Source organism: Somniosus microcephalus, unplaced genomic scaffold, assembly GCF_052327205.1.
Source record: "Somniosus microcephalus isolate GS21.2 unplaced genomic scaffold, FLI_Smic_1.0 unresolved_chr1, whole genome shotgun sequence".
In the NCBI taxonomy this organism is placed as follows: domain Eukaryota; kingdom Metazoa; phylum Chordata; class Chondrichthyes; order Squaliformes; family Somniosidae; genus Somniosus; species Somniosus microcephalus.
Window position 1 is genome coordinate 136,984,377 of NW_028225179.1, and position 23,583 is coordinate 137,007,959.

At 53.0% G+C, this 23,583-nt stretch overlaps 1 pseudogene across 1 annotated transcript in view; it reads right to left on the reverse strand.

Moving 5' to 3' along the window:
• Window positions 1–364: 364 nt before the first annotated feature.
• Window positions 365–23,583, reverse strand: part of LOC147095980 (zinc-binding protein A33-like) — a 94,266-nt pseudogene continuing 71,047 nt past the window's right edge. Inside the window, exon 6 of the transcript XR_015074843.1 lies at window positions 365–2,835. The product of XR_015074843.1 is annotated as a zinc-binding protein A33-like (transcript). The remainder of the gene's footprint in view (window positions 2,836–23,583) is intronic.

Below are 23,583 nucleotides of genomic sequence, written 5' to 3' on the forward strand. Positions count from 1 at the left end.
GATTATTGGTGTTATCAGATGGGATTTTCCCATACCCTGCGGGTATTTATCGGTGATTATTGGTGTTGTCGGATGGGATTTTCCCAGACCCTGTGGGTATTTATCTGTGATTATTGGTCTTATCGGATGGGATTTTCCCAGACCCTGCGGGTATTGGTGATTATTGATGTTATCGGGTGGGATTTTCCCAGACCCTGCAGGTATTTATCGGTGATTATTGATGTTATCGGGTGGGATTTTCCCAGACCCTGCAGGTATTTATCGGTGATTATTGATGTTATCGGGTGGGATTTTCCCAGACCCTGCAGGTATTTATCGGTGATTATTGATGTTATCAGGTGGGATTTTCCCAGACCCTGCGGGTATTTATCAGTGACTATTGATGTTATCAGGTGGGATTTTCCCATACCCTGCGGGTATTTATCGGTGGTTATTCGTGTTATCGGGTGGGATTTTCCCAGACCCTGCGTGTATTTATCGGTGATTATTGGTGTTATCGGATGGGATTTTCCCAGACCCTGTGGGTATTTATCTGTGATTATTAGTCTTATCGGGTGGGATTTTCCCAGACCCTGCGGGTATTTATTGGTGATTATTGGTGTTATCGGGTGGGATTTTTCCAGACCCTGCTGGTTTTTATCGGTGATTATTCGGGGGCGATTTTCTGAGGCCTGAGGAGGCGGGTAAATCGGAAAAAATGAGTGCGGGTTCGGAACCCGCCTCCAACCCGCCTCTGTGGGATTTTGCTGGTGCTGGTTTTGCAGGGCGGGAAACGGTCCCGACTCCAGCTGGCCAGAGAGCTTTTTAAGAGGCTTAAATGCTCATTAAGGGCCTCTCTAAGCCTATTTTGAGAGGCCCTCGTGATTTTTCCACCATTTCGGCGTGTTCTACAGCCCTCCTAAACCTCGCCAGCTAAATCTGGTTGGTTGACAAGTGGGTGGTTTCCTCACAGCTGCAGCTCAAACATTAAATCGGAGATTTCATCAGGGAATAGTTGCAGGTGGCAGAACTTTGCATTAAAAGGTCTTTCAGCACTTTTAGCAGGACTTCCGAAGTCGGAGGTGCTGCAGCTTGAATCTATCAACTGTGGGACCTCCTTGGATGATCCTCTCCCCGCTTGCAATGAGCGCTTCCCCAACGGAGGCATCTGCAAGCAGCATGGGAACCATTCATTTTCTTTCACCATGGACCTCAGATTCGGATGAGGAGGAGGAGGATCTGGAGGAGGAGCAGGAGCAGGAGGAGGAGGAAGAGCAGGAGGAGGTCAGAGCGCTGGTCTATCGACCAGCAGCTGCGGCAGCACGCGAGCACATGGCTGCCCGTGATGCAAGGGATTAACTTATCCTGGCCAGATTTGCATAGGTTGCCCAAGTTGGCACATGTCCTTGGCTCCATCTTAAGACATCATTGACAATGGACATGACTCTCTGGCCACCTTTCACTCAGGCCACCAACCGGACATGCAAGTGCCGCGGACGCCAACATTTTGGCATCAAATCATTTTAAAGCTTTCCAATAGGGATGGCATTTCATCAATACACATAAACATTCACCCAATCTGCACACAGATCTGGAGGTTATATCCTTTGCCAACTGGACCCACACAGCCTTGGTTTCTATGGGAGGCCTCTTCCTCCCAGATGAGTGGAAGAGCACCTCCCTGCTAGCTCTGACCCTCTCAACAAAAATTTGCAGCGCCTCATCCGAGAAACTCGGGGAGGCCCTTGCCTTGGAATTGGACATAGTGGTTTCTCAGAATATGTTGCAGGTGGTGCAGCATAGGCAGAAATCCTGTGGCCTGATCCAAGGCAGCAAGAAACCATGAAATCAGGCTGGAAAAGTGATGTCCGCAGAGGTGAGTTTCAGTCCCAAAACACTAATTGACCAAGGGCACCCCACACCTCTGAAATCAAGTGACCAATCAGGGGAAAATCACAATTTTTAAAAAACTATCAGTGGAGGCGGGTTTTAAATCCACCCAAACCAAAACCCGCCTCTATCCCACCTCCAGTGGGAAAATCGCCCCCCTTGGTGTTATCGGGTGGGATTTTCCCAGACCCTGCGTGTGTTTATTGGTGATTATTTGGGTGTGATTTTCTTAGACTCCTGCTCCACTGCTGGGACTTGGCACTCACCAGGTGATTCAATGGGTGGAGTATCGGGCCGGTGCACCGCGGGTTTCCAATAAGCTTAAGGTTGCCAGCAAGGTCTCCCTGGCGGTGACGAGTCTGGGAATATTGTGCCTGGTATAAGAAGCTGTTTTATTTTTTAAAGGGATAAAACCCTCATCCTCCTGGATTGTTACTGTCTGGGGAGAGATTTTCAGCGGGTCTGTGTTTTTATTCCCATCAGTGCCACACGGACTGAAGTAAGGATAGAGTTTCTCAGTGAATGTACCAGTGAAAGTGTAGATATGGGACTAGTTATCTGAGTTATAAAAGGACACCTTCCCTCCCTCATAATCCAGGCAGACTCGAATCTTTCTCGGGTTCACACTCAGCGCTAAGCTTTTCAATGATTCCTCACAAGCCCAGTATTTATTCCCATCTCTCAGCACCACTGCCCAGAATCCGTTACCTGGAGTCATGGTGATTTCCCCCTTCCTGTTGATGGACTCCTTGGCCACACCCACATCCCAGGCAGTCTTGTTCCCCACCTCCACCTCCCAGGAATGTTTCCCTGATGTGAATCCCTCCGATCCCAGGACACTACAGTAATCAAATCTCTCCGAATTGTCGGGGATCTGCTGCAATTTCTCAGTGTATCTCACGGCGCTCAGGTCCTCAGACAGGAGAAGGTAAGGATGGGCTGTATTAGGGTCCAAGGTGACTGGAGCTGGCAACAGAGGGACACAGACAGAAAGTTAGTCACTCACTGCAACTTTCACAGCCAGTTAGTGATTGGTAAAATCGGCAATGATCCAGAATTAGAAATTCATTCAGCAGCGCACAGGGGAAACGGGAAGACACAGTCGGGAGAAGGTTTTACCGGGCGGACACACCCTGCAGTGAGAGAGGGAAAGAGAGAAGGAGACAGAGAGAGAGAGAGAGACACAGAGAGAGAGAGAGACAGAGAGAAAGAACGAGAGAGAGAGGGAGAGAGAGAGAGAAAGAAAGAGAGAGAGGGAGAGAGAAACAGTGAGGGAGAGGGAGGGAAGGAGAGAGAGAGAGAGACAGGGAGAGAGACAGAGAGAATGACAGGCAGAGATAGAGAAAGGGACAGGCAGAGTGACAGGCACAGAGAGACAGGGAGAGAGATAGAGGGTCAAGCACAGAGAGAGACAGAGACAGGCAGAGACACAGACAAGCGCGAGAGAGAGGGAGAGAGAGTGACAGGGAGAGAAACAAAGAGAGGGACAGGCACAGAGAGAGAGACAGGGAGAGAGACACACAGGTAGAGAGACAGGGCAAAAGAGACAGGGAGGGACTGGCACAGAGAGAGTGAGAGTGTGGTATCTTGAGGTGGCCATAGATGGAGACGGACACCGGTTAACTCCGTAACATGGTTTAATCAACACTTGCACATAAAAGCTTCTGCCATGAGGCAGCAAAAACAAAGAGTACAACCAGTACAGATCAGACTTAACTCAGGAGACCAATTGCCACAGCACCACCTGGTGGATCAGGTTACTCATAACCTCCCAGGTTACTACACTCCTCCCCCCTTAAGATTGCCGTATGCAATTCTTAAACAATAACCCTTACTAGGTACTACATTTTAATTAACCAGTATGCTCTAACCATGGTTAACCCCTGACTAATTTAACAGGTTTGTATAAGTCTTTCTGGTTGCTTGCGAATCCTTTGTGAACGTCTTAATTCCACTTGTGGTGGATTCTCAGATTCATTCGCACTTGATATTGGAGTAGTCTCTGATGTTGGTTTTACTCTGTCCCGCTGTGGCCTGGCAGTGCCAGCATCTTATAAGCCATGCTGGGTCCTGGAACAGCCTCCTCTACTGCCCTTTGTTCCATCTGAGGCAATTCCCCCTGCTGCCGGCTGAAAAGCTGATCCACATGCCGACAAACCCCTCGACCATCCCCTAGTAACACGGAGTACGACACAGGACCTGTAATGTCCTGGATTAGTCCTGGTATCCATTTAGGTCCAAAGCCGAAGTTCCGGGTGTACACAGAGTCCCCTATGGTGAAATGGCGAGCTTTAGTATGTTTGTCATGGTACGCTTTTTGGTTTGTTTGTTTTGTCTCAACCTTGCTTTTGAGATCTGGGTGTATCAGGTCTAACGTGCACCGCAACTTTCTCCCCATCATCAACTCAGCCGGAGAAAGCCCCGTGGTAGCTTGGGGTGTTATACGATAACTAAACAAGGCTCTATTGAGCTTGGTCTCCAGGGTGTCACCTGAGCTCTTCCTCATGAGCTCCTTAAAAGTCTGCATGGCTCGCTCGGCTAACCCATTTGAGACTGGGTGATATGGAGCCGAGGTGACATGTGTGATTCCATTCCTTACCATGAATTCTTTGCTCGCTTCACTAACAAAACACTGTGCATTGTCGGATACAATCATTTCTGGAATACCATGCGTGCTGAAGCTGTTCCTGAGACAATTCAGTGTGGCATCAGTCGTTGCAGAGCTCACTGGATAAACGTCGATCCACTTTGAGTGAGCGTCTACCAGCACCAAAAACATTTTGCCCCTAAAAGGTCCCGTATAGTCTATGTGAATTCTCCTCCAGGGTTTGCTGGGCCACTCCCAGGGATGGAGTGGTGCCCCAGCAGGTGCTTTCCTCTGTTCCTGACATATAGTGCATGACTTTACCTTTGACTCAATTTCAGCATCCAAGTTAGGCCACCACAGGTAGCTCCTAGCCAGTCCTTTCATTCTAGTCATTCCTGGGTGCGATTGATGCAACTGTTCCATCAAAGTAGAGCGTCCCCGCTCTGGGACTATGATGCGTGCTCCCCATAGCACACATCCATCTTGGACACTGAGCTCATGCTGTCTCTGTCTGTACGGCGCGAACTCCGGTCGCTCACGGTGATCTGGCCAGCCTTTCAACACATACTCACGGACCCTTGGCAGAACGGGGTCCTTGGCTGTCCAGCCCTGGATTTGCACTGAAGTCATCAGGGAACTGATCTCCTGATCCAGCATCAGGACGTGCTCCTCAGGGGAAGTACTGCGAGGAGATTTTGAGAGGGCCAGGCGGCTGAGAGCATCCGCGTTCCCGTTTTCCTTGCCGGCTCTGTACGTGATCACATATTCATAGGCTCTTAGTATTACTGCCAATCTCATTATTCTCTGTGATGCCATTTGAGGCACCGCTTTCATCTCATTCAGTAAGCTAATAAGAGGCTTGTGGTCAGTACTGATTACAAACTTCCTCCCATATATGTACTTATGGAATTTCTTTACTCCAAATATAATGGCTAACCCCTCTTTATCAAGCTGTGAATAGTTCTTTCCCACAGCTGTGAGCGTGCGTGAAACAAACCCGATGGGCCTTTCCGCTCCATCTGGCATGCGGTGGGCCAACACTGCCCCCACTCCATAGGGTGATGCGTCGCAGGACATTATCAGCTCCTTCTTCTCATCGTAATGCACCAACACCCTGCTGGACTGAAGTAGCTCCTTTGACTGCTGAAACGCTTTCGCTTGCTCTGGCCCCCAACGCCATGGCTCCTCCTTTCTCAGCAGTTTGTGCAGGGGTGCCAGCAGCATCGATAAGTTTGGAAGAAACCGGTTATAATAATTCAGGAGCCCTAGATAGGCTTTCAGTTCAGTCACTGAGGTGGGTGCAGGTGCATCCTGCACTGCCCGCACTTTCCCTGGTAATGGATGGAGGCCTGTGGCATCCACCCGATGTCCCAGGAATGTAACTTCCTTCTCCATGAAACTACACTTACTCCGTTTCAGGCGTAGCCCCGCCTCTTCCAGCCGCTGTAGCACTTTGTCCAGTGTTTTTAAGTGATCCTGATCATCACTTCCTGTTAGCAGAATATCATCTAAGTACACGGCCACCTTTGGAATGCCCTGCAGAATGCCCTCCATAGTCCGTTGGAATATTGCTGGGCTAGAACTGACATCAAATGGTAACCTGGCATATGTGAACAGTCCCTTGTGCGTGTTCACCGTGACAAACTTTTTTGATTCTTCATCTAGCAATATCTGCTGATACGCATGACTCATGTCCAGTTTGCTGAATATTTCTCCCCCAGCTAGCGATGTTAACATGTCCTCCATTCTCGGAATGGGGTACTGTTCCAGTGATGATACTCTGTTCACTGTTAACTTATAGTCACCACACACCCTTACGTTACCGTCGGGCTTCAATACCAGGACTATTGGTGCCGCCCAGTCTGAAAATTTCACTGGTTCTATTACTTTGTCCCTTAGCAGGCGATCTAGTTCCGCCTCAACCTTGGTTTTCATTGCAAAAGGTACCGACCTTGGTTTAAAGAAACGAGGCGTGGCATCACTGGCTACATGAATCTTGGCTGTGGCTCCCCTTAAGGTGCCCAGTTCGTCCTTGAACACTAACTCATGCTTCATCAGCACTTCTTGCAGTGCCTCTGTACTGTCCTCCATTTTATTCATTGCCTGCCAGTACACACTCAACTCGCTGATCCACCCTCGCCCTAACAGGTTTGGCCCTGACCCTGCTACCACTACCACCGTAAGCTCTTTGGTGACTCCTTTGTGTTCCACTTGTACTTCAGCCGCCCCCAAAATGTCCACCTTCTGTCCTGTGTAGGTTTTGAGACTAATGGGGCATGTACCTAGCTCTGGTACTTTTGCTTCCCCCCATAGCTTGGTGTACTCAGTCTGCGACATTATGGTTACACTACATCTGGTGTCAATCTCAAACTTTCCTTGACCTCCGTTCACTATCAAATACTGAGTGAGAGGGGGTACTTTGGGCCTTGAAGTGTCTATAATGTATACAGTGAAAACCTCCTCACTAGACTCACTAGACTCTTCCTCTTGTATGTAATTTGCCCGCTTTGTGTACTTCTCCCTCCCCTCTTTTGCATGCTTTGCCCCTTTAGCACTGCTTCTCTCACTCACTGCCCTTTTACAGACTTTCTTTAAGTGCCCTATTTTTCCACAATTGTGGCACTTTGCCTTTGCAAACCTGCAGTCCTTTGCATAATGGCTCATCCCGTCACATCGGCAGCAATCCCCAACCCCGACTGGTGGACTTTTCGCGCCAGCTTCCAACTTGAAAACAGCTCCTCCCCCTGGTTTACTCCATTTCTCCTTGCTCCTACTGTGGTAAGTCCTTAATGTCCTTGTTAGCCGTCTCCATGGCTTGTGCTTTTTTAAGTGCCGTCTCAAACGTTAATCCTTCTTCTGACAGCAACCTTTGCTGTATACTGTCGTCGTTAACTCCGCATACTAGTGTAACGGCTTCAGCGGCACTTCCCTCTACTCGCCGCCTGAGGGCGGTTTTTGAGGCTTCGGTGCGCTGCTGCCGTGCCTTTGGGCCCCTCTCCTCACCTGTTTCTGGAGTAATTGACCTCATCAAAGTAATTAGGCTAGTTAATAAAGTTGTTTGTTTTTGTCCTCTTTTTATAAACCCAAAAATAAACCCTTAAACAAATAAACCCTTTAAATAACCCGATTAATCAAATTAAAATTTGGCCTCTTAAATCGATTACGCACTCCAGTCCCCGCGGCGCCCACCGGTCACGAAAGAGCTCGAGCTCGCCGGCGGACACCGCGTGCTCCATCTCCAGGGCCACCCGGCCGCGAACATGGCCGCGGAAGAGAGGGAGGCAATCCGGCCGGACGACCACCTCGGCCGCCCGCTGCCTGGACCAATTAATGGCTTTCTTGGCCAGGCCCAGGAGCAGGCCCACGAGGAGGTCCTCCGACCTGCCCGCTCCCCTCCGCACCGGGTGACCGTAGATCAAGAGCGTGGGACTGAAGTGCAACCAAAATTTGAGGAGCAGCCCCTTCAAATAGTGAAAGAGGGGCTGCAACCTCCCACACTCGACATACACATGGAACACGGACTCCTCCAGACCGCAGAACAAACAGGCGGCCCGGGAGTCCGTGAACCTACTTAAAAACCTATTGCACGGGACTGCTCTGTGCAACACCCTCCAGGCCAAGTCCCCAATAGAACAAGGGAAGACTCCCGCATAGAGAGCCCCCCATTGGGGACCTCCGCCTCCGCCGGAAGGTAAAACGGCACGCCACGGCGTGTCCGGACGGCAGGCGAAGATGGCAAAGTGGAAGGTGTGCAAGAGCAGCCCGTACAGGAAACCCCTCCGCGCAGAATGGAAAGGCACGGAGGGCATCTCCTCGAGACGGCTCAAGTTGTGAGGCACCAAACCCCTAGGGGAGCTTTGGGGCAGGGCGCCGATATGGAATTCCGTCCGAACGGGAGTAAGCCCGGGCGGGATCGCCCCACGCGCTTGAGCCGCCTCGATACACCTCGTGGCGCCGGGGCGCAACCTCGCCTTCACCGCCTCGATGGCATCGACCGCGAGCCGGACGTTGCCCCACGACATACGCCGCGCCAACTCCTCCGGCGCCATCCAGCCCGCTCCTCCGCCATCGAGTAGGTCCCCGACTCTAGTCACCTTGCCAGGCACAGCCCTCCGCTCCGCCAGCCGCCCGAACTCACGGACGCGGAGGTGCGGATTCCTGAACAGCGGCTCTCGAAGGACAGCCGCCATTCCTGACGGGGGAGAGCTCCGCCTGGAGGCGACGGAGTTCCAAACCCATAGCAGTTCCTGGTAAAAGACAGGCAGCTCCTGCAGGCTGGCACGCCTGCTGCCCACTTCCAGAAACAGGAGCTGCATGTCGTAATTGAGGCCGTGCAGCTGGCGGAAGAAATACGTCGCCAGCGCACACCATCTGGGAGGATTCTCGACGTACAGGTATCTCTGCAGCGTCTGAAGACGGAAAGTCGCAGCCTGGGTGCGAAGGCACACCAGCACCTGACCGCCCTCCCTAAGCGGGAGACTCAGAACCGCGGCAGCGACCCAGTGTATCCTATTGTTCCAGAAGAAGTCGACGAGCTTCTTCTGTATCTTGGCGACAAACGCAGGGGGGGGGATCAGAGTAACCAACCGGTACCACAACATGGCGGCCACCAGTTGGTTTATGACCAACGCCCGACCCCTGTAGGACAACACTCGGAGCAATCCTGTCCAGCGTCCTAAGCGAGCGGTGACTTTGGCCTCCAGCTCGTGCCAGTTCGCCGGCCAGGCGTCCTCGGCCGGGCTGAGGTAGACTCCCAAGTAGAGGAGGTGCGTCGTACTCCAGGCGAAGGGCCTGAACTCCTCCGGCAGAGAGTCCACCTGCCACTGACCCACCAGGAGTCCAGAACATTTCCCCCAGTTGATCCTGGCGGAGGATGCGTCCGAGTAAATCTGCTGGCATTCCCGCATCCTCCGCAAGTCAACGGGATCCGTGACCATGAGGAGCACGTCATCGGCGTAAGCCGAGAGGACCACCTCCACGCCCGGCCCTTGCAGAGCCAATCCCGCCAACCTCTTCCGCAAGAGGCGCAGGAAAGGCTCCACGCAAATGGCATATAACTGGCCGGACATGGGGCATCCCTGAAGCACCCCCCTCCCGAAGCGAAGGGGCGCCGTCAAGGACCCGTTAACTTTAATCAGACACTCCGCGGCAGCGTACAGAAGTCGGATCCGGGCGACGAAATGCGTCCCGAACCCGAATGCGCGCAGAGTCCCGAAAAGATACTCGTGATCCACCCTGTCGAACGCCTTCTCCTGATCCAGGGAAAGGAAGGCGACCGACAGACCAGCCCTCTGGGAATGGTGGACCAGGTCCCGGACCAGATGGATGTTATCGTGAATGGTCCGGCCCGGGACCGTGTAGGACTGGTCGGGATGGATCATGTGGGCCAGCACGGTGCCAAGGCGAACGGACATGGCCCTGGCAAAGATTTTGTAATCCGTGCTGAGGAGGGAGACCGGGCACCAGTTCTTAAGGAGGCGGAGATCACCCCTCTTAGGCAGCAGGACGATCACCGCCCTGCGCCACGAGAGGGGCATCTCCCCGGTCACCAAACATTCCCCCAGGACCCGCACGTAGTCGCCCCCCAGGACGCCCCAGGGAACTCCACGGTCAGCCCGTCCAACCCCGGGGACTTCCCCCTAGAGAGCTGGCGGAGGGCGCCGGACAGCTCCTCCAAACTCAGAGGAGCGTCCAATTTTTCGGCGCCCTCCAGGCCGACCTTCGGCAGGTCCTCCCACAAAACTCTGCGCGCTTCCTCGCTGGACGGTTTCGGAGAGAACAGAGCCCCGTAATAGGCGCGGGTCTCCGCGCGGATTCCCTCCGGATCCGAGACCGGAGATCCGTCGTCGGCCAGCAGCTCCAAAAGCTGCTTACGGACCCCCCGTCTTTTTTCCAGCGAGTAGAAGAAGGGGGAGCCGCGGTCCAGGTCCTGCAGGAACTGGATCCGCGACCTCACATACGCGCCTCGGGACCCGACGAGCCGCAGGTCCTTCAGCGCGCCCTTCTTCTCTTCGTACGCCAGCCGCAGGGCCGGGTCCTCGGCGACTTGACCGAGACGGGACTCCAGGTCGAGCACCTCCTTCTCCAACTGCCCGACCCGGGCCTCCCGCCTCTTGGTCGACCCCTTCGCGTACTCCTGACAGAAGAGATGGATGTGAGCCTTGCCCACATCCCACCATAGCCTCAAGGAGGGGAAGCCCCCCTGCTTCCTTCTCCAGCCGGCCCAGAACCGACCGAACGAATCCCGGAACCGCGCGTCCTCCAGCAGCAGGTTGTTAAAGTGCCAGTATGCGGACCCCCCCCCGGCGCGCGGCGGCACGAGCTCCGCCCACACCAGGTGGTGGTCCGTGCACGGCACCGGCCGCACGGAAGCCGCCGGAACGCAGGAGACGTACGCCCGGGAAATGTAGAAGCGGTCGATCCTGGACGCTCCTCCCCCAGACCTCACAAAAGTGAAGGCGCTGGAGTCGGGATGGAGATTACGCCAGACGTCCACCAAGTCGAGGGACCCGACCAGGTCCCTCAGCTTCCCCATCGCCGCTGGGCACGGCTGGGTACCCGTGCGGTCCCTCGCCTCGAGGGTACAATTAAAATCCCCCCCGAGGATGACGCACTCGCCCGCGTCGATGGAGCCCAAAAGAGTGGACACTTCTTCAAAGAAGCGCGCTTGCTGCGCACCAGCCTGAGGGGCGTACACGTTCACTAGATGGAACGGCACGCCCCCCAGGCGAACAGTGACCTGGAGCAAGCGGCCCGGCACGAGCTCCTTGACCCCCAAGATCTCCGGCTGAAAATGCGGGGCCAACAAGATAGCCACCCCACTGGAAACACTGGAGAGGTGACTCATGTTGACCCCTCCTTGCCACTCCAGGAGCCACGTGGCCTCGTCTCCCGGAACAGTGTGGGTTTCTTGCAGGAAGCACACCGCATACTTCCCGTCCCGAAGGACCGAAAAGTTATTAAATCTGCGGCTAGCCTCCCTGCTGCCGTTGACGTTGAGGCTGGCTATGGTTATCTTCATTTCAGAAGCACAACCAACCCCTACTTAAACCTAACGGGGGAAGGGAGGGCGGCCGCTAGCCGACCGCCACTCCCTTAGCAGCCCGGTGAGGAATGCCCGGAACCGACACAGCTCGGACGGGCTCACGCCCGCGTCCGCACCCATGGTCTTGTAGGCGACGCGGGCCGACCCGATGAGCAGCGCCAGCCCCGACCATCTGTCGAGGGCCTGCTGGGTCCTGCGGCGACCCTGGCTCGTGGCCACAAATTCCCGGAGCTCCCTGATGGGAATAAGAACGAGGGGGGTCCCGGCGAGGGGCGCGAGGTCATCCATCGCCTCGTCGGCGACGGACTCTAAGTCCTCCTCCGCCCCCGCCACCGAGTCCCCGTCCTCCTCCGGGGGGTCGCCACCGGCGGCCGAACCGTCCACCACGCAATGCGCATCGGGCGGCCCGGCCGCGACAGCCGGCCCCGCCTCCGCCCGGATCCCACCCCCAGGATCGGTAGCGGAGGATTCCTCCCCGGGCTCCTCTAGGGGGGCCGGGCCAGCAGGCGGCGGCGGTTCGGAGATCCCCTCCGCCCCAGGCGCCGGAACGACCGGAGAGGCCGGAGAGATCGGAGAATACAAAAACCGGACCTCCTCCAAGTCGCCCGGCGCCGGAGACACAGACCGAGGGCCCTCCTCAGCGACGCCACCGGCCTCCGACCCAGCAGACGGGGGAAAATTCTGACACACCTCGACGAGGTCGAGCAGCATCTGGGAAAAATCCGGGTCGTTCTGGGCGAGCTCGTCCTCAGACGACTCGCCCGACCCGGTCCCCTGGCCGCCCGACCCGTCAAGGGGCAATGCCACCAGCAATGGCTCAATAACCGCCGCGGGTTGTTCCGCGACCCCCCCCCCACGGGCAGGGTCTCGTCCCCATCCCCGGGAGGCACGAGCTGGGCAGACGCTTCTGCCTCAGCCTCCCCAGGGACAGGCGACCCCTGCCGTTCGCCCGTAATGGTGTTAGCGGTGGGGTGGGGCGCAGTGCCCGCGGCGGGCGACGACTCCCCCTGACCGGAGGGACCTTCCTCCTCCCGGTCCTCCTCCTCATCCAGGGGGTCGCGCCTTCTTTTCAGCGCGGAGGGGTAAAGGGAGGCCTCCATTTCCTCAGGGGCCTCCCCTGCTCCTTCTGGTGGAGCGAGTTCTTTGGGTCCCCCGGGCCCGAGCCCGGCCGCAGGTTCTGGCGTGACCGCCTCGGCGGTCGCGGCCACAGGCTCGGGCACGAGGTCCCCCCCACCTCCGCACTCCGCGATTATCGCGATTACGCGCTCGGGCGTCAGGGCCTCCAAATTCAGGGGGACGCCCTCCGCGGGGGGACCCACCCTACGGTTTCTGGTCTTGTCCCGCGCCTTCTTTCTGACCGGACCTCCCTCCTCCCCCCCGCCGGAGGCCTGGATGTCGTTGGCCTCCGACGACGACCGCGCCCCGGTAGCATTCGATTGAGCGGGGGCGCGGCTAGACCCGGAAGGAGGAGCGGCGACGGCGCCAGCCTTGGCCATGCCAGATGACTTGGCGGCCTTGGAGGCGGGGCAGTTTTTCCGCACGTGCCCCACCTCCCTACAGGCGTGGCACCGCATGCCGTCCGACGTCCAGAAGACGCGGTACGAGGTCCCCCCGTGGAGGACCGTGAAAGCCCCGTCCGTCTCCCCCTCCCACGCCAGCTGGATAAAGGCCTGGCGCCGGAAGGAGAAGACATGGCGAAGGCTGCTCTCCCGGAGTCCGAGCGGGATCGGGGAAATCCCCGACCTCACCTCCCCGAGTTGGTGTAGGTGGGGGAGGAGGAGCTCACAGGTGATAAAGGGCGGGACGTTTGATAACACCACCCTCTGCGCGGTGGCCTCCAGCGGGTCCACCGGCAGGAAAGTCCCGCCCACGGTGAGCCCCTGAGCGATGGCCAGGGCCACCGCCCGCTCGGACTCCAGGAAGAAGACAGCCTTCCCGTACATTTTTGAGGCGGCCACTATGGCCGGAGGGCCGACAACCCCGGCCATAGCCTTAACGCACGCCTCAATTGTCATATTGGGGTGGGTGTAGCTCTTCACCCCGAGCTTTTTAGTAATAAGTTTAAAAGGTGACGGGGCAGCAGAAGAAGCGAGAGCGGCTGTGGCTGCGGCTGCCACTCTTGCGTAGGTCCTGACTGACCCCGCCACCGGCGAAGATGTAGTCGCCATTATGGGGTGGTCCTTCTCTTTTTAAAAGAAAAAGCTACACTCACCCCAAGTCACAGGCCTGAAGGAGTTAAAAAGGCCTCCGTTTTTTAAAGTCTTCCCTTGAGCAGAGGGAGCTGTTAAATTAAAGGCCCGCCTCTCCCCTTGTTGAAAGTAATTGGGAGGGGGGCCTTCTTCCCTCGGCTCAAGTGGCAATTAGTATAAATTTGGAGAAAGAGGTGCCTCCTGAGAGACAGGGAGAGAGAGAGACAAAGAGAGGGGGGGTGGGAAGGAGGGAGGCCGCAAAGGCAGGGGCGCCACTCAGGATGGCAGGTGGGTGGGTGGGTGTCGGCAGGGGGTGCACTCCCCGATGGTAAAAATAAATAAAGTCTCTGCGGGTGGTCTTCAGGCAGGGGGAGAAGATGTCTTCACCTGGGGAAGCTGGAGAAAAGCCCAGGCTCAGCCCCACACCAGGTCTTCTTGATGTGCTGGAAAGGCTTCACCCGGGCAGCTCCAGCTAACCCAGGCCAGGCAATGGAAGGGGCTTTTGACACCCCTTGGTCTTCCGGCCCGGTCTTCCTTCCTCCCCCTACCCACAATACAAAGTCTTTGGGGAATGCACCGACTGACACCCCCCTGCAGAAGTTCAAATAGAAAAGGAAGTTGCTCCTACCCTCCTTCCAAGCAGTGGGTGTTGAATGCAGCTCCTCTCCCCTCTCCTGGAAAGGAGGCCAATTTGGGGAGGCAGTGATGGAAAGGCCTCTCCAGTTGTAAATGCTGGCCTCCTCTTCCCCTCTCCTCCTCTCTCTCCAGGCATCTCGGTAAATAAAGTTGGTTGATGGCAGTGGTGGCCTGGGGTCTCTCCTTCCCCTCCACTCCCTGGTCAAGGTGACCACCACTTTCCACTCTGCTGCAGCTCCAACCAGCACCACAGACAGCAAGGCAGAGAATGAATAAAGTTGTGTGTTTGTCCTTGTCTTGTCCTCTGTGCCTCTGGCCTCACCTGTGTGTTGTTAATGTATTTGTCTCCTGTCTCATTTGATTAATTATGTCACGTGACCACTCTGGCCAGTATTTAAGCTTCCTGTTTCCTGTCCTCTTTGCTCAGTCCTGGGTTTGCCTGCCTGCAAGTAACAGCTCTTGCTGTGTCTCTGGCATTTTCGAGTCTCAACTGAATCTCCTTTCGAGTGTTACCATGTCTCTGTGTTTTCGAGTACCAAGTGAAGCATCTTTTGAGTTCTACCCGGTCTCGAGTCCTTGGATAGGTTTCCTGCGCTTGGGTCCACTAATGAAACCCTAGCAAAATGGCCCCGAGAATGCACGGCCCCGTGACAACTAGTCTGTCCCTTAACATGACTGTGAGCGCATTTCCAAAATTACAGTCCTGTGCGAGCTTCCGAAGCTCCTCCACATACTCAGTAACGCTTTCTTCCGGCCTCCTAATCCTCGAGTTGAATTTCCATCTCTGTACTATTTCACTAGGTTTCGGATTGAAATGATTCTTTAGTAGACTCACCAACTCGTCAAAAGATTTTTCTCCTGGCCGCTCCGGGCTCAGCAGATTCCTCATCCGTGTATAGGTTTGCGCTCCCACACAACTCAGTAAAATGTCCCTTTTCTTTTCAGCACTGTCCACCTCGTTTGCCATAAAGAAATGGCCCAGTATTTCAATATACTCCTCCCAAGACTGCGACTTGCTGTCAAAAGGTGCCACGGAGCCTACCGTCCCTGCCATCCTTGGAGTCCGGTCACTTCAGCCAAAAAATCAAACTCCGTTTCGACTCCCACGGCCTAGCCTCGTGCTTTTCCGACTAGTTTGCTAACCAACCCGAGCACCTCTTCCGAATACTCCCTAACTATGACTGATCCACCAAAACTTTTCCGTCCTTTATTCTCGTCGCCATATGTGGTATCTTGAGGTGGCCATAGATGGAGACGGACACCGGTTAACTCCGTAACATGGTTTAATCAACACTTGCACATAAAAGCTTCTGCCATGAGGCAGCAAAAACAAAGAGTACAACCAGTACAGATCAGACTTAACTCAGGAGACCAATTGCCACAGCACCACCTGGTGGATCAGGTTACTCATGACAGGCACAGCGAGACAGAGAGAGAGACAGAGAGAGGGAGAGACAGGCACAGAGAGACAGAGAGGGACAGAGACAGGGAAGGAGACACAGATGTGGAGAGAGAGAAAGAGATAGATACAGAGACAGGGACTGTAGTGTATGCACCTTGAAGAAGGAACTATATTCTGCAGCCCCTGTATACTGCAGTACCAGTAGTGACCACCCCTGTATATAAACCTGTGCACTAACTTTGTATAGTAGTTCCAGTTTTGTCTCCATTCAATAAACACCTGTTATAACCAACTTCTGCAGTCCGTGTCTCAATTACACACGGACATTACATTGGCGACGAACAGATCCGAACTTACCTACAGTTCTGCACCACCTCACGGGGATCCATCCCTGAAGTGAAGTTATTAGAGGTCGAAGCCAGAAGGAAGAAATCCAAAAAAAACCAAACAAACAGAAGAAACGGGCGACAACCATGGGCAACCGCCCTCTGATTCATCGATTTCGAAGATTTGCAGGAGAGGCTGTCGACAGCTGGGCTTGGTTATCCAGTCTATGGTGTTCCAGCTAATCGGGCTGGTGGCAGGTAGTACACTGATCCTTCCTGGGCTGCGGCGGGCTAGAGCTCGATCGGGTGGCTTTTCAACGGGGCCAAGCAGCGTTGTCGGGAAGAGGACAGAGAGAGAGAGGGTGGAGCATACAGGGCGCGGCCGGTGCTACGAAGCCGGGCAGCGTACAGACCCGAGAAGAGGGAGGGAAGTGTCCCATAGGGTCTGCTCTGATGACGGGAACAGTAATTAAAATACAAGAAAAAGAAATTAGAAGCGCAGAAAACCGCGAGGAGCTGCAGTTTGCCACGGGGACCGCGGAGAGCGGCGTTGGCAGCAGCGCGGGGGGAAGCGCGCGAAGACCATAGGGCGTCACCATCAAGGCATAAAAACGCTAGCAACAGCGCTGGCAGCAGCGGAAAAGGCAGAAAGCGCGGGAGGCGCCATCTTAATCCAGCGGGGAAGAAGGCAAAGCGCGGGAGGCGCCATTTTGTTCAATCGGGGAAGAAGGCAAAGCGCGGGAGGCGCCATCTTAGATCTCCAAGATGCCGAAGACTGGCAATATCACTGCCTTCGATAATGCAATAGAAGACTGGACCACGTATGTGGAAAGAGTTGAAGTATATTGCAAAGCAAATGAAGTAGCCGATGAGAAAAAGGCATCGGTACTACTAAACTTAATGGGCGCAAGAACGTACGGACTATTGCGGAACTTGATCACTCCAGTCAAACCGATGGAGAAGAGTTTTAACGAGATTGTTGATATCCTACAGGAACACCTAAATCCTACACCGCTGCTGATAGCAGAAAGATTTAAATTCCACAAGAGAAATCAGCATAAAGATGAGAGCAATGCTGATTACCTTACGGAACTACGCAAGCTATCAAAGCACTGCCAGTTCAGAGCAGCGGGTGGAGGCAGAGCTGAGCGGCAGAGCGACTACAAGAGGCCCCAGAGGCTCAGGTAGGCCCCAGTGCGGCATCGGCAGCGGGTGGAGGTGGAGCTGAGCGGCAGAGCGACTACAAGAGGCCCCAGAGGCTCAGGTAGGCCCCAGTGCGGCATCGGCAGCGGGTGGAGGCGGAGCTGAGCGGCAGAGTGACTACAAGAGGCCCCAGAGGCTCAGGTAGGCCTCAGTGCGGCATTGGCAGCGGGTGGAGGCGGAGCTGAGTGGCAGAGTGACTACAAGAGGCCCCAGAGGCTCAGGTAGGCCTCAGTGCGGCATCAGCAGCGGGTGGAGGCGGAGCTGAGCGGCAGAGCGACTACAAGAGGCCCCAGAGGCTCAGGTAGGCCTCAGTGCGGCATCGGCAGCGGGTGGAGGCGGAGCTGAGCGGCAGAGCAACTACAAAAGGCCCCAGAGGCTCAGGTAGGCCCCAGTGCGGCATCGGCAGCGGGTGGAGGCGGAGCTGAGCGGCAGAGCGACTACAAGAGGCCCCAGAGGCTCAGGTAGGCCTCAGTGCGGCATTGGCAGCGGGTGGAGGCGGAGCTGAGCGGCAGAGCGACTACAAGAGGCCCCAGAGGCTCAGGTAGGCCTCAGTGCGGCATCGGCAGCGGGTGGAGGCGGAGCTGAGTGGCAGAGCGACTACAAGAGGCCCCAGAGGCTCAGGTAGGCCTCAGTGCGGCATTGGCAGCGGGTGGAGGCGGAGCTGAGCGGCAGAGCGACTACAAGAGGCCCCAGAGGCTCAGGTAGGCCCCAGTGCGGCATCGGCAGCGGGTGGAGGCGGAGCTGAGCGGCAGAGCGACTACAAAAGGCCCCAGAGGCTCAGGTAGGCCTCAGTGCGGCATTGGCAGCGGGTGGAGGCGGAGCTGAGCGGCAGAGCGACTACAAGAGGCCCCAGAGGCTCAGGTAGGCCCCAGTGCGGCATCGGCAGCGGGTGGAGGCGGAGCTGAGCGGCAGAGCGACTACAAAAGGCCCCAGAGGCTCAGGTAGGCCTCACCAATCTCCAATCTCAGGCAAGGAGAGAGGTAAAAAGTATTCAAGGTGTGACGTCACCACAAAGCGGGTAAGTGATTGGTTGGTAAGTATTTCTCCCTTTTTAAGCTTAAATCTCTTTGGTTTATAGTTTCTAAGGTGTGATATTCACCATCTAGAATCGAGGCAGAGGGTATTTAAGAATAATATAAATAAATTTAATTAATTACATAGAATGGGAGATCAGGCGATGTGTTGCTACTGCAATATGTGGGAGCTGGTGGACACCATTGATGCTCACGGTGATCACATTTGCAGTAAGTGTTGGCTGCTCGAGGAATTCCGGCTCCGTGTTGAAGAGCTGGAGTCCGAGCTTCAAACACTGAGACACATCAGGGAGGGGGAGAGTTACCTGGACTCTGTGTATCAGGAGGTAGTCACCCCAATTAAATTAACTGATTCAGAAGTAGTCCGTGGCCAGGGTCAGGATGGTGTGACTAGAAGTGAGGCAGGTACGGGGATCCAGGAGGTAGTGTTGGAGGAGCCGCAGCCCTTGCACTTGTCCAACAGGTTCGAGGCTCTTACTCCCTGTGAGGATGGGAACAGGGACTGCGGGGAGGATGAGTAACCTGGCCACAGCACCGTGGAGCGGGGGGCCATTCAAGTGGGGGAGTTAAAAGAAATGTTGTAGTGGTAGGGGATAGTATCGTTAGGGGAATAGATAGAGTTCTCTGCAGCCGAGAGGGAGAGTCCCGAAGGCTGTGTTGCCTGCCCGGTGCCAGGGTTAAGGATATCTCCTCTGGACTGGAGAGAAACTTGAAGTGGGAGGGGGAGGATCCAGTTGTCGTGGTCCATGTTGGTACCAACGACATAGATAGGACAAGGAAGGAGGTTCTGCTGAGGGAGTTTGAGCAGCTAGGGGCCAAATTAAAAAGCAAAACCACAAGGGTAATAATCTCTGGATTATTACCTGAGCCACGAGTGAATTTGGCTAGGACAAATAAAATTAGAGAGTTAAATGCGTGGCTCACAGACTGGTGTGGGAGAAATGGGTTTTGCTTCCTGGGACACTGGCACCAGTACTGGGGCAGGAGGGAGCTGTTCCATTGGGACGGGCTTCACTTGGCCAGTGCTGGGACTAGAGTCCTGGTGGATCATATAACTAGGGCTGTAGAGAGGGCTTTAAACTAACTAGTGGGGGGAAGGTTCCTAGAGAGCAAATAATACAAATGACAACAGAGAAGGTCATAAATTTAGGTAGCCGTGGGGAAATTAAAAACCAGAGCATGTCAGGAAGGGGCAGAAGGTATGGAGTAAATGGTAAAGTAATAAAAAGGGCAAAAGCAGGAACTAAGTGTCACAAAACATATTTGAAAGTTCTCCATCTGAATGCACGTAGCATTCGTAACAAAATAGATGAGTTAATGGCACAAATAACTACATATGGGTATGATCTTGTGGCCATTACAGAAACATGGCTGCAGGGTGACAATGCCTGGGAATTAAACATAGCAGGTTATTTAACGATCAGGAAGGACAGGCAGGAAGGAAGGGGAGGTGGGGTGGCTATGTTAATAAAGGAAGGAATCACTGTAATACAGAGAAATGATATTGGGTCAAAAGATCAGGACAATGAAACAGTTTGGGTGGAGGTAAGGAATAATAAGGGGAAAAAAACACTAGTGGGTGTAGTCTATAGGCCTCCGAACTGTGGCAACTCTGTTGGATGGAGTATCAATCAAGAAATAGTTGAGGCTTGTAATAAGGGAACATCTATAATTATGGGGGATTTTAACTATCATATTAATTGGACAAATCAAATTGGGCAGGGCTGCCTTGAGGATGACTTCATTCAGTGTATTAGGGATGGGTTTCTTGAGCAGTATGTAACTGAACCGACCTGGGGGCAAGCAACCTTAGATCTGGTCCTGTGTAACGAGACAGGATTAATTAAAAATGTCCTAGTAAAGGATCCCCTTGGAATGAGTGACCATAACATGGTTGAATTCCATATTCAATTAGAGGGTGAGAAGGTTGGATCTCAAACAAGCATGCTAGGCTTGAATAAAGGAGACTATGAAGGTATGAGAGCGGAATTGAGTAGAGTGGATTGGGAAAATAGATTAAAGGGTAAGACGATACATGATCAGTGGTGTACATTTAAGGAGTTATTTTACAACTTCCAAAAAATATATATTCCACTGAGAAGAAAAGGGTGTAACAGAAAAGACAGCCATCCGTGGCTAAGTAAAGAAATTAAGGATAGTATTCGACTGAAAACAAGGGCATATAAGGTAGCCAAATCTAGTGGGAGGATAGAGGATTGGGAAAACTTTAAAAGACAGCAAAAAATAACAAAAAGATTGATTAAGAAAGGGAAGATAGATTATGAAAGTAAACTAGCAAAAAATATAAAAACAGATAGTAAGAGTTTTTATAGTTATATAAAAAGAAAAAGGGTGGCTAAAGTAAATGTTGGTCCCTTAGAGGATGAGACCGGGAAATTAATGGTGGGAGATATGGAGATGGCAAAAACACTGAATGAATATTTTATATCAGTCTTTACAGTAGAAGACACTAAGAATATCCCAACATTGGACAAACAGGGGGCTAAAGGGGGGAGGAGCTAAACACGATCAAAATCACTAAGGAATTGGTACTCGGTAAAATAATGGGACTCAAGGCAGATAAATCACCTGGACCTGATGGCTTACATCCTAGGGTCTTGAGGGAAGTGGCGGTAGGGATTGTGGATGCATTGGTAATAATTTTCCAAAACTCCCTGGACTCGGCAATGGTCCCGGCAGACTGGAAAACTGCTAATGTAACACCCTTATTTAAAAAGGGCAGTAGACAGAAGGCTGGAAACTATAGACCGGTTAGCCTAACATCTGTGGTAGGTAAAATTTTGGAGTCCATTATTAAGGAGACAGTAACAGGACATTTGGATAATCATAATTTAATAGGACAAAGTCAGCATGGTTTTATGAAGGGGAAGTCATGTTTGACAAATTTGCTGGAGTTCTTTGAGGAAGTAACATATAGGGTGGATAAAGGGGAACCAGTGGACGTAGTGTATTTAGACTTCCGAAAGGCATTTGACAAGGTGCCACACAAAAGATTATTGCTTAAGATAAAAAATCACGGGATTGGGGGTAATATTCTGGCATGGATAGAGGATTGGCTATCTAACAGAAGGCAGAGAGTTGGGATAAATGGTTCATTCTCAGACTGGCAATCAGTAACTAGTGGTGTTCCTCAGGGGTCAGTGCTGGGTCCCCAACTCTTTACAATCTATATTAACGATTTGGAGGGGACCGAGTGTAACATATCAAAGTTTGCAGATGATACTAAGATGGGGGGGAAAGTAGTGAGTGAGGAGGACATAAAAAACCTTCAAGGGGACAGAGACTGGCTAAGTAAGTGGGCAGAGATTTGGCAGATGGAATACAATACTGGAAAGCGTGAGGTTATGAACTTTGGCAGGAAAAATCGTAGAGGAAATTATTATCTTAATGGCAAGAAACTGGAAAGTACTGAAGTACAAAGGGATCTGGGGGTCCTGGTGCACGAAACTCAAAAGGTTAGTATGCAGGTGCAGCAAGTGATTAAGAAGGCCAATGGAATGTTGGCTTTCATTGTGACCCCACCTCATTGTTCTTTGATGTAATGTTTCCCTGACTGACCTGTTTGGACACCATTCACACCTTTGACTGCTGTGATTATCTCCCTGCCGAGGTGCGATAAATGGCAGTTGGAAAGGTTACCTGTAAACATCTGACATGATTCTCTGACTATATAAGCTGTGTCTTTATGCATTTCTCCACTTCACCTGAAGAAGGAGCAGTGCTCCGAAAGCTTGTGATTTCAAATAAAGCTGTTGGACTATAACCTGGCGTTGTGTGATTTCTTACATTTATCCACCCCAGTCCAACTCCGGCATCTCCACACCATGGCTTCATTGCTAGGGGGATAGAATATAAAAATAGGGAGGTATTGCTTCAGTTGTACAAGGTATTGGTGAGACCGCACCTGGAATAGTGCGTACAGTTTTGGTGTCCATACTTAAGAAAGGACATACTTGCTCTCGAGTCAGTACAAAGAAGGTTCACTCGGTTAATCCCGGGAATGAGGGGATGGACATATGAGGAACGGTTGAGTAGATTGGGACTCTACTCATTGGAGTTCAGAAGAATGAGAGGCGATCTTATTGAAACATATAAGATTGTGAAGGGGTTGGATCGGGTGGATGCAGGGAAGATGTTCCCGATGATGGGTGAAACTAGAACTAGGGGGCATAGTCTTAGAATAAGGGGCTGCTCTTTCAAAACTGAGATGAGGAGGAACTACTTCACTCAGAGGGTGGTAGGTCCATGGAATATGCTGCCCCAAAAAGCTGTAGAAGCTACATCATTACATAAATTTAAAACAGAAATAGACAGTTTCCTAGAGGTAAAGGGAATTAAGGGTTACGGGGAGTGGGCAGGAATTTGGACATGAGTCTAGGTTCGGATCGGTCATGGCCCTGTGGGTAGCGGAGCGGGCCCAGGGGCCGTGTAGCCTGATCCTGCTCCTATTTTGTGTGTCTAATTCTGTTAGATTCAGAAGATGGTTCTGTGATAGTGGATTGGCGGTTAGGATCAGATCAGCCATGATCTTATTGAATGGCGGAGCAGGCTCGAGGGGCCGATTGGCCTACTCCTGCTCCTATTTCTTATGTTCTTATGTTCTTATGTTCTAGAGCAGGTGCTCACTAGACTAAGAGAACATGGGCTACGAGCCAATCGCCCTAAGTGCGAGTTTTTTAAGAAACAAATATCGTATTGTGGCCACGTGATTGATGAAGAGGTGTTACACAAATCCCCTGACAAAATTGAGGCGGTAGTTAAGGCTCCAGCACCTGAAAATGTGTTGCAACTGAGGTCATTCCTCAGATTGGTGAATTACAACCATAAGTTTTTGCCGAATTTGTCCACAATTCTGCACCCACTGAACACCCTGCTACAAACTGGAGTAGCATGGAAATGGAGCGATGAATGTAAGCGGGCCTTTCAGAAGTGTAAAGGCCTGATCACTTCAAGAGAAGTATTGGCTCACTACAACCCATCACTACCGATAAGACTGGCATGTGATGCGTCTCCCTACGGCGTTGGAGCGGTACTGTCACATAAATCCCTTGATGGTTCAGAGAGGCCGATAGCTTTTGCGTCACGCCCGTTAACTGCAGCCGAGCGTAACTACGCCCAGATTGACAGAGAGGCCCTCAGCCTGGTGTGGAGGGGTGAAGAAGTTCAATCACTACCTGCACGGACAGAAATTTACTCTACTAACTGATCATCAACCTCTTGTCTCCATTTTCAACCCTAAGACGGGCGTCCCGATAATGGCAGCACAATGGC